Below are 10,008 nucleotides of genomic sequence, written 5' to 3' on the forward strand. Positions count from 1 at the left end.
TCAGCCCAAATGTGCTTTGATTGCCACTGAATATTGCATCACAAAAATATTTCACGGTAGAGAAAGAAAGAATATCCCTTCTCTGACATAAGCTCAAAGCTTCAAGAGCTCAAACCTGCTACCTTCACTTAAGCTAAACAATGTTGTGTTTGTGTTATTTTTGCTACACGTTATGTTATGTTATGTTATGTTATGTTATGTTATGTTATGTTGTGTTGTGTTATGTTATGTTATGTTATGTTGTGTTATGTCATGTTATGCTAAAAGCTGAGTACTGATTTTGCCAAACTGGTTTCAGCCCAGCCTTTCCCTACTGAATTCAGGGGAAGGCGATCTGGATTCATCCCACTGACTTAGAGTTTCAAGGCAATCATGCCTTCACAGTTCCAAAGTCATTATATTTAATCTCATCAGTATGAACGGAGCATCCAAGCAACGTAGGAACACAAAGAAATGGGGAAAGTCTGCCCTGAAAGCCCAGCAAGACCTGCCCTTATCAGCCCAGGACATATAAATCACTTTCTTTTCCAACTCGTTTAACCTTGGCCAGTGAATCTATGCCTCAGTTTGCTCCGCTTCCAAAAATATATCCAGTTCCTCTCTTGATGCATGACTAAGGCTCTCTTCTATTGCTGACTCTGTCAACTGGGTAGTGTCCCAGCCCCTCCCCATTGTGTAATTCTGCCTCAGTTCAAATATATTATTCCCCTTTTGCTTTCAAATGAGTTATCTCAGAAACAGCACTGGCACCATGAGGTCCCTTCAGCTTTCTGTTTTCTGTGTGCCTTTCCCAACTCAGCTCTAACTTTTTGCTAATTTATATCTCCCTTACATTCCCCACCATCCCATGTGCAGATGCTGCTGGAGTCCACAAGACACGGAGGCAAGAGGGAAGGAGAGACCCAGTTGCTCTTTAGTATGAAAAACTCAGAGCTCAGTTTGGTGAGTTGGTGCCAACACTGAGAGAAGCTGCAGAGCTGCAGCTCCAGCTCAGCCTCATGGGTCGGTGTGTGCTGTGGGTGGGAGGCACCCGTGGGCTCCTGCAGCTCGTACACCTGCTCTAGTTGAGATTTGGAACTGAAACGTGGCAGAGGCTCTGCCACTGCTGTTACATTTGTCCTTTGGTGGCAGCTGAGAGCTGTGAGCTGGAGCCCAGAAGCGTCCTACGTACATTTGATGGAACAGAAGGAGGGTGAGCAACCAGAAAAAAGGGTCTGTGACCAAAGGGGCTTCTGAGACAGGCTGTTGGCATTGGCCCTATAACAACAGCTTGCCTGAGCTAGGCTGGTCTAGGGGTGTCCATGTTTCAGTATAAAGCTCTTAAAGAGACTAATTACCATTAAACCAGCCAGATTGTGGAAAATTAAATCCATTGGCTGTGTATAGTGATGTTACCTCCATAAGGAGATAACCTGTGTCGTGCTGAGTCTCAGGTCTGCTGTGAGTGGGACACGATGTGCTGCAGAGTGCGTAGGGGGGAGGGGAGAGCAATTAATTCCTTCTGCTGTTTATTCTTGCATAGGAAATGTGAGAAGATGCTATGATTAGTGCTAATATGTTTTAAATGGAGCCCAGCGTACCTTAGGGGATCAGTGCACATATTCCAGCGCAGTGGGCTGTGTGGATTAGATGGCATCATGTAGAGTGCAATTATGCAGATGTGTGGTGTTTCCATAATGTATTGCTGCCCTGGAAGACATCGTATAAATCTCTGGGTTTGCTGCAAAAATGTCCATTTTTGCTGTCACTGCCAGCTTGCCAGACTGTTTTGTCGTCTGCTCAAAGCTTGTTAGAGCTTTGGAGTGCTGTGCAGGAAAATCTCTTGGTGAGATGTGCGTTGTGAATGGCAGTCCCGACAACTATCAGAGGGTGCATGCTGAGGTGTAGCATTAATATTTATTTGGGAGCAGATTGTCTTGGCTGCTATCCAGGGCACAACGTGGGTGTGTTAGATGTTAGGGAAAAAAATCCTGCTCCTAAGAATTCAGTCTCTATATAGCAACTATTAAAAATATTTAATACAATTTTAAATGCACGAATGATTTAAAAGAATAGGTAGAATAAAAATGTGGGTGGAGGTAATACATAACATTCTTCCCCTGAACTGAGTGAAACATTTCCAACCAAAGGGTGATTTACATATTTACAGTAGCTGGGGGTTTTTATCCTTTATTATCCCCATATTTTTACACAGATAAATCTTAGTTATAAAAGCATCTTATTTTGCCTATACACTGATAAAGATGTTAAGTAAGAATTCTTAAAATATTTTCCTACTCTGTGGAGTCATGAGAATGTAGCAACACCATATTTAAAAATATTCTTTCCTCCTCCTGGCAAGATTTCTAATTCCAGTGGAGAATGACAACATCTCCTTCTGCTTTGATAGTGTCATGAATGCATGTGCCTGCTGTTTGTTACAGGACAATGACTTCACACCAGACACAAACGGGCAACAAAGGCAAAGCCAAATAAGACTCTGTTTATGTTGATAATAGCTTTTCTCTGTGCTTTGTGTGCTCCTTCTAGGGCAGGAGCTAATTCCAGTTTTGGACCAGTTTGCAGCCGATCATCTGCTCAGATAGCTTTTGGAGTGGTGGTGTGTTGTAGGGTTAGAGTATGTACAGACTCTCCCCGAGCCATTTGCAGAGGTGAGCAATACTTGGCAGAGGTTTGACACTCCAGAAGTGTTTCCATGGCTCCTGTGCCAAGTCTTTGTGATGAGCATCCAAGGGTTAAGCTACACACTTTTCCACATCCTCTCCTTCCTTTGTGTGTGCAGCAAGATGAAGCTTGCCTTGCTATTTGCTTTTCCTTTGGCAGGGCACCACTCAGGAGCTCACAAGAACACTGCCTGAAATGATGCACTCTTCCTGGCTGGGAGAAGCCTGAGGCTGGTGGGCTTCCAAACATGCTCCCTGCAGATATGTAGACATGGTCTCTGCACCTTCCTGTCAGCACAGGGGAATGTGGAGATGTTTACAAGAATCCTGCCCACAGTGTACCATTTCTGTGAGCAAGGGACTTTAACCTTCAAAATTAGAGGCCAGATGAGAAATTAACTCTTTATAAGGAGTATCTGTGAAACATGTGGATGGGGAAAACATTGCCCAGAGCCCATAATGCTCAATCCTTCACTCTGATGAGGAAAGAGAAAGAGAAATCATATGACCTTACATGACCTCCTTCCCTTCACCAAGGAAGGAGGGGTGAGAGGAATAACAGCCTTCCTTTGTTTCACCAGATTAGTTCATCTTCCCCAGACGGAAGAAAGTGCCATTTCAAAACTTGTAGCCCTAGTGAGGAAGCTCCTGTAAATTTTTCCCCATGCAGAGCAACAGTGGGCTCTTCACGTCAGTGTTGATGACAATCCAACAGACAGCAAAGAGAGCAGCAGCTTGACTCATCACCATGAGCAAAGAACTGCAAGAGCAGTTCTTTGAACCCACTGAACTCATGGGAATGGCTTTCTTGGAGAGGTGATTCATCACTGGGAAGTCCAGGATGAAGTATGGACACTACCTTCCCAAAAGGGACAACTGTGATCTCTTACCCTGACTCCTCCCCTGACTGTCAGTAGCACTCAAAATTACTTTGCTGCTTCTGGGAATGAGCCACAGATTTCAGGGACTTGTCTCCTCACTGTCAGTTCTGAATTACTAAGGCCAAGCCACTACATGTAGTGTCCCCTCAGAATGGGGTCTCAGTTGATAAGGCTTGCAGACAGTTTAATGGGTCTTTCTCAGGAGCCAAGAAAAGATTGCACAGGGATTTCTGGAAAGACCTAAGGCTTTTGTCTTTTTCCCACTTTGCAGAAATCTGATGAGTGTTTCATCCTCCTAATCCAGGAGTGTCACACACTCCATGGCCCAACCTTGGTTGCAACAAGGTGACAGCACCAGAAAATTGGTCCATCACTTCTAAACAACAGTTCTGCTACAAATAAGCCAAACATTTTTTTTTAAATTCTCATAATCCACAGAGATTTTGGGGGGGGGGGGGGGGGGAACACAGACAAACTTCAAAGAGGGTCACCAACCCTGGACAGAGAACTGCAAAAATGAAGGGTCAGAAAGAAACAGTGTGGATGAGGAAACACAGGACAATATGTGTACCCCGAAATCAAAAACTTTTGAGAGTTTGTAGCATGGAAGAGTCAACTTTCAAGTGAGGAACAGTCCCAGGAGGTGCTTTCAAGCTTTAGGCATCTTCTTCATGAGTTGTGGTGAAGTTTGAAGGACAGGGGAAGAAAGGAGGAGCATGTATGACTAAGGGTGGAAAACCCGGATGAATTATATAGAGGGGCATACATCCAGCATGAAGACAGTGAAGAGCATCTGGAGGGCACATAAAGAAGAGATCAGAAAGAGTAAGTCTTGAGAGAGCCTAAGAATTAGGGAAAGCACAAAGGACTGTTGAAGGATGCAACCCAGGGCAGTTTACAGGGCTCCAAGTACACAAAAACATACTTGGCTCCAAATTTTCTAATCTGGAGATGGCTGGTGGCTGGGAGAGCACTCAGGGGAAATATTGTATGTGCTTACCCTGTGTCCATACTTTTCCCCAGGCATTTTGCTTTTGCCCACTGTTGGAGACAGGAGATAGATGGACCTTTGGCCTGGCTCAGTGTGGCTGCTCTTCTGGTGTTGTGAAAGAGCTGGAGCCCTTGTGGTAAGTCTTGCGTTCTTAAGCACACGCTGCAGGACAAACCGTGCTTATCACGGCGCCATGGCTGAGTCAGACACAGAGGGATCTTGCTGACAATCCTCATTGCTCTGCACACAACATGCTGAACAGATTGGGAGGAGAAGGCTCTGTGTTTCCCAAAAGGCTCTGTGTTTCCCAAAACCAGCCAGGCTCTTCACCAAGACGACTCGTACGTAGGTACAGCGAATTGCTGCTGATTCCTGTCCCCTGCAGCCCAGCTGCTCCAGCTTCAGGCTATGGAAAGGTGGCAGCAGCAGCTTTCTGTCTAACAGAACATGTCTTGGTTTAGCATCCAGGCTGTTGGGTTCCTGGGAGTGCCTGGAGAGCCTCTCCAGGGCATTCCTCTCACCTCTGTCCCACTTGAGCCTGGCAGCCTCTGCTTCAGGCTGTTGCCTGCAATGTGTTTGTGAGGCTGCTTTTGTTCCCCGAGGGGGGGAAGGTGTTGGTGGATGTCCTTGTTTCTCTCTTTGCTGTCATCTCAGCAGCTGGGCACAGGAGAGCTTTCTGAGCCTCTTTTCTGGATGTTTTGGCTGCCTTGTTCCTCCCCCACTTTTTTGGCTTGGTAGTCCCAATCTCTTGTGGTTGTAATGCAATAATCCATGAGTAGTGCTATCCTGTCTTGCCTATCAGGGCTGGCAATACCAGGAGGGGTCTCCATTTTTCCAAGAATACTATGGCCCTTTAAAAAGATAAGTATCTCCCAAGGACATGAAGGTCCAGTTAGAATCTCCTGATATCTGCACTCACCTTTTTCCTTTCTGCTTTTCTGTGTTTATTCATTCCCATGGTAAGAACGACAATACCTTTTTTTTTTTTCTTGGCACAATATTTTTTTTCACAATATTTTGTCACTCTCAGGTAGGAAGACAGGAGGAATCTGTAGGTTGAAAGAAGGGGAATTTGCTTCCAGAGTAAATGAGAAGAGGGTCAGGGCAATGTTTATACACATACACAGTAATTTCTTGCTCAGTGTATGCACACATACACACATGAACTCACATATGTTAACATTCCTTTTTTTTTGCTAAGGTCTATGTTTTTCTCTGCAAAGCCCAGACCCCACTTAGGGGAGAAACAATCCTTGCCAATAACTGGATTCAATTTATAAGAAACTAGGTGGAAATAATGATGAGGAAATGAGAAAAATAAGCTTTTGATGAAATAATTAATGACTAGTTGTGACACAATCTCACAGCAGCAATCCAAGGCTCAGGGAGATCAGAGGAGCCCATCCACTGCCAGACAATGCTTACTATGCAAAGCCAAGTAGCCTCCTGTTTGCAATTTAAAATCATAACCATATACATGAACTGCAGTTGGTGGCGGCTTGTTTGTTTTGAGCTCTCTCCTAACAAAGTAACAGCACTCCCTTCTCCTTGCATCTGAGAGGGGAGCAGACCAGCGGGTTCCAAGCAGTTGTGTAGCATGTCCAGCTCTAGGGCAGCTCCTAAAGCCAGGAAATGAACATTTCAACATGTGTGCATTATTCTACTGCCATCCAAGTGAACAGAGCTCTGCTGCTCACAGACCTGGTCCCAAGGACTGAAACTAATGATTCTTAGCTGGGGGTGTCTGGGGAAGGAGGGACTTCTGAGGAGCCTGCAAAAGGTGCAAAGGAAAAGCAAACCTTTTGTCAGCAGGCTTGCATTTGCTGTCACCAAGTCCTCGCCCCCGTTGGCAATATTTTTATGAACTGACAAGTGGACAAAGGAGAAAAATACTTGGCCCAAAACACTTTTTGCAGAAGGCTCAGTTCTGCCCTCAGAGATGACGTCCCTTACACCAGCCATGCTGAGCTATGGGTGGCAGTGGATTGGTTCAGCTGAGGAGTGGCTTTTGAAGGAAATCTCCCTGTTGTCCCCACTCACCCAATTCTGCTTGCACGGCAGCCTGGTCTCAGTGGTGCAAACTGGATTGCTCTGCCTAAAAGCAAACGGGCAGAGGCACTTCAGGAGGGCACCAAATGGGCTGCAACTGCCAGTGGGGGTGTTCAGTCCACATAGCCAAGCTCCAGATCGTCTGAAACCACCAAAGTCACTGCAGTGCAAACACAAGGACGGCCACACCATGTATTTTGCAGCACAATCTGCTTCTTTGCAAGGCATTGCCTGTCATGCCAGCAGAGCCACTGCCACCATTCTTCACTCTGCTCCTGAGACAGAGGTTGTGGAGGTGCAGAGCCACCCTCTCCCTGCCCAGCTCGGGGGTTGGCTCCTCTCACTGGGCTGCTCTGCACATCCACCGTCCCGAACAGATTAGTGGGCAAAGGCATGTTGGGAGACAGTCCACCCCTAATCACTTCCAGAGGTCCTGTTTCCAGCTTGGTCAAGACACTGCTGAGTCATTTTCATGCAGAATGAGTTATGGCTGTGTTTAAAACCTCTTTATTACCCCTCAGTAATCCAGAGCTCAATCTTGTGCTTTTAATGTTGCTCTTCTAAAGGGCAGATTTATATGTAAAACACTTTACACTCTGGTTTCCTCCTAAATAATAACTAACGTTGTTCTTCTGAGTGCTTTATGACATTAGCTAACTAGTCCTGACAACACCCTCGTTTTGCATATGCACAGCAGAAAGCTTGGATGAGCTTCTTAAGTCTGGTGTTTTCAATTCTCATGATTTTATTGTGAGTCTGGGGTGGGCTTTTTCTTCAAGTCTCAGCTCCTGGAAGCACACAATCACATGACTTTCCCACTTTTTTTTTTTTTTTTTTTTTTTTAATACAATAAATTTCTAATTCTTCCAGTTGCAGGGAAAAGCCTGAAAATGTGGTCCAAATGCATTGCCAGGCTCAGAAACCAGATGTCAAAGAAGAAGCCAAACCGTGCTGCCATTTTTAAATAACTGAAGTTTTAAGACAATCTAAGCTTGCTCTGGGTCTTCACCAGTGTTTTCTGAGTGTGGAAAGGCTCAGCAGTAAATAAAGCTTCACATTCCATAGAGGCAAAGGCAGATAAAGTCTTCAGGGGTGTTAATATTCTCCATCTCCTCTCTCTTGCTTGCTTTTGTCTGATCCTCACCCTGCATGTGCTTTGCTTTCCACATTGTGAGTAGTCACATTCCTCACAGTGGTAAAGAAAAGCACACAAACAACTCTTTGCTGGAACAGAGCAAATTTTAAATCAGATCAGAATTTTACAAATAAGTGAGATCAAGGTTTTAAGCTCTTCCACCTGTGACTGTGTGCTTGTAGAGTGCAACGTGCACCAGGCCAGGGGATACAGTTCGTGACTCTCAAGGCTACTGTAACACAACAACCATTACTGAAGCTGATGCTTGTACTACTACTACTAATAAAATAGAATTGTCAATTGTTAAGTAGGCTTTGTGATTGTGTTCATCTGCTTAGAAAGATGTAAGAAAGATTTTCTCGTGCTGTTCCACTGCAAACCAGCTATTTCCATCTCACAAAAGGAGCTTGACAATAAAAAATGAACGACACGTTGATTTTATGTCATAGATTTGGTGTTTCACCTACTTTTTTATTGGTTTTATACTGACCCATTTAATTTCTCCCATTATTTCCTGCTGACACATTTGCAGATCATAGTAGCTGGCTGACTATGTGGCAGCAGTTGAGATTTCTCTCACGGGTTTTTAGTCCTGTGTAATACTTGCTGCTCTAAAAGTACTATACATTCTGCATGGGAATCTAATGTTATTTTAATTACTCTATGCATGTATCTATTCTTTGGCTACTAGAAAATCTCTGTTAGACTTTAAAGTCCAGGACTTTCCCAAAGAAAATATTTCCTAGCTTGCTAGAGCTCAATGATACAAGATTGTCTTATTATCAATTATAAAGCACACTTTTCTTCATTTTCTCTCGGGGCTTCCAGACAAATATTTCTGTGGCTCCCTGAAGAAATCCCTTGTCCCCCCAAGTTGGATAGTCTCCTCCCTCTCACTTCTGCTCAGTCGAACACCATCTCCTTCTCTTTTAGGCATTTAATAACGCTTGCTGCTTTTTAAACCATTCTCCCTGTTTGCTCACATGTTTACACTCTGAGTAGAAGAAAAGCATCGCAGGTGGACTCCAAAGGAGCAGTGGTTTCCACGCTGTGGTGCACAGTTAATGTGGGAGCTCACCTTCACACGTCAGACTGCCAGCAGAAGCCACAGAGGAGCTCCCTGTGCCAGCCACATGGAGCTCTGCCATCAACAGGCTGTTGTAAGAGCTGATGGGAAGGTCAATTGCTTGCTTCAAGTGCTGACCACAAACTCATTTAGACAGGTTTTGTCTAGGAATCCAGGGATTCCTGTACTGTGATCTCCCCGGGACCAATTCGCTGCCCACTTCCCTTAGAATTAATCTGCATGAGGAGGGTTGCTTTCATTTTGCAAATCTCTACTTTTGTTCCCGTTTGGGGTGTTCAAAGCCACACAGCTCTGGTTTATATTTACTCTTGTCATAGGCAGGCCATGCTATGGGCAGAGCAGAGCCAAACCAACACACAGTGCTTCCGACAGTCCCCTTCAGAAATACTGGCAGGTAGCAAAAATGCACGAGAAAAACCACAGCATTAAAGAAAACTTGGCAAAACACAGGAGCAGAGGTGTACTGGATAGGAAAGAGCCTTAATTTGTGAGTAAAACTTAATGACTTTGACCCTGAGATACACTCAGAGCGTGGTGCTAATAACGCCAAGGTTGTGGGTTTGATGCCCTGTATGGGCCATCTCTTTCACTTAAGAGTTGAATTTGATGATCCTTTTGGGTCCCTTCCAACCCAGAAAATTCAGTGACACTGTATTGAAATTTTACACTGAAGGAAGTTACCAAGACTCCAGCTGATGAATTTGCTGATATCAAACAAGTGAAATACTATCAAGCACATGACAACAACAAACAGGTCCTTCCCAGCAAGGAGCTGACTCCCTGCTAGACCCTTTCCTCTTCACTTCCAGTTGTAACAGCTCCCCTTCCAAGAGGGAAAGAGCTGAGCTGCAGTGTTAGCAGTGTGACAAGGTGCCTTGGCAGTGCTTTTGCAACGTCAGACTCCGAGCAGAGAGCAGGATAACATGTTTTTTGGGCAATACATGGGAGGGAGGGAGGGAATTTATATAGAGATTGTAAAACTACCTTAAGGGGTATAAGACTACCTTAAGGGGTATAAGTCTAGCAAAGCAGGTGGTTTGTATATACAAGTCAACAACTAACTTAACAGGGTAACAATTCCAGAAAATACCTTGCTGAACTGAGGCGTGGGGAGAGGACACATACAGAACTGATTCGACTGGCTGTGCTTCTGTGTGTCATTCCTGGGTCGATTTACCATGCAATTTTGGTTTGGTTTCCCC

General features: G+C 44.7%; 1 long non-coding RNA gene across 1 annotated transcript; it reads left to right on the forward strand.

Moving 5' to 3' along the window:
* Window positions 1-736: 736 nt before the first annotated feature.
* On the forward strand, window positions 737-8,142 carry LOC135421809 (uncharacterized). Its single transcript, XR_010434209.1, has 3 exons — window positions 737-942; window positions 4,568-4,671; window positions 7,455-8,142. It is a non-coding gene; the product is annotated as an uncharacterized LOC135421809 (long non-coding RNA).
* The last annotated feature ends 1,866 nt before the right edge of the window (window positions 8,143-10,008 follow it).

Source organism: Pseudopipra pipra, chromosome 14 (assembly GCF_036250125.1).
Source record: "Pseudopipra pipra isolate bDixPip1 chromosome 14, bDixPip1.hap1, whole genome shotgun sequence".
In the NCBI taxonomy this organism is placed as follows: domain Eukaryota; kingdom Metazoa; phylum Chordata; class Aves; order Passeriformes; family Pipridae; genus Pseudopipra; species Pseudopipra pipra.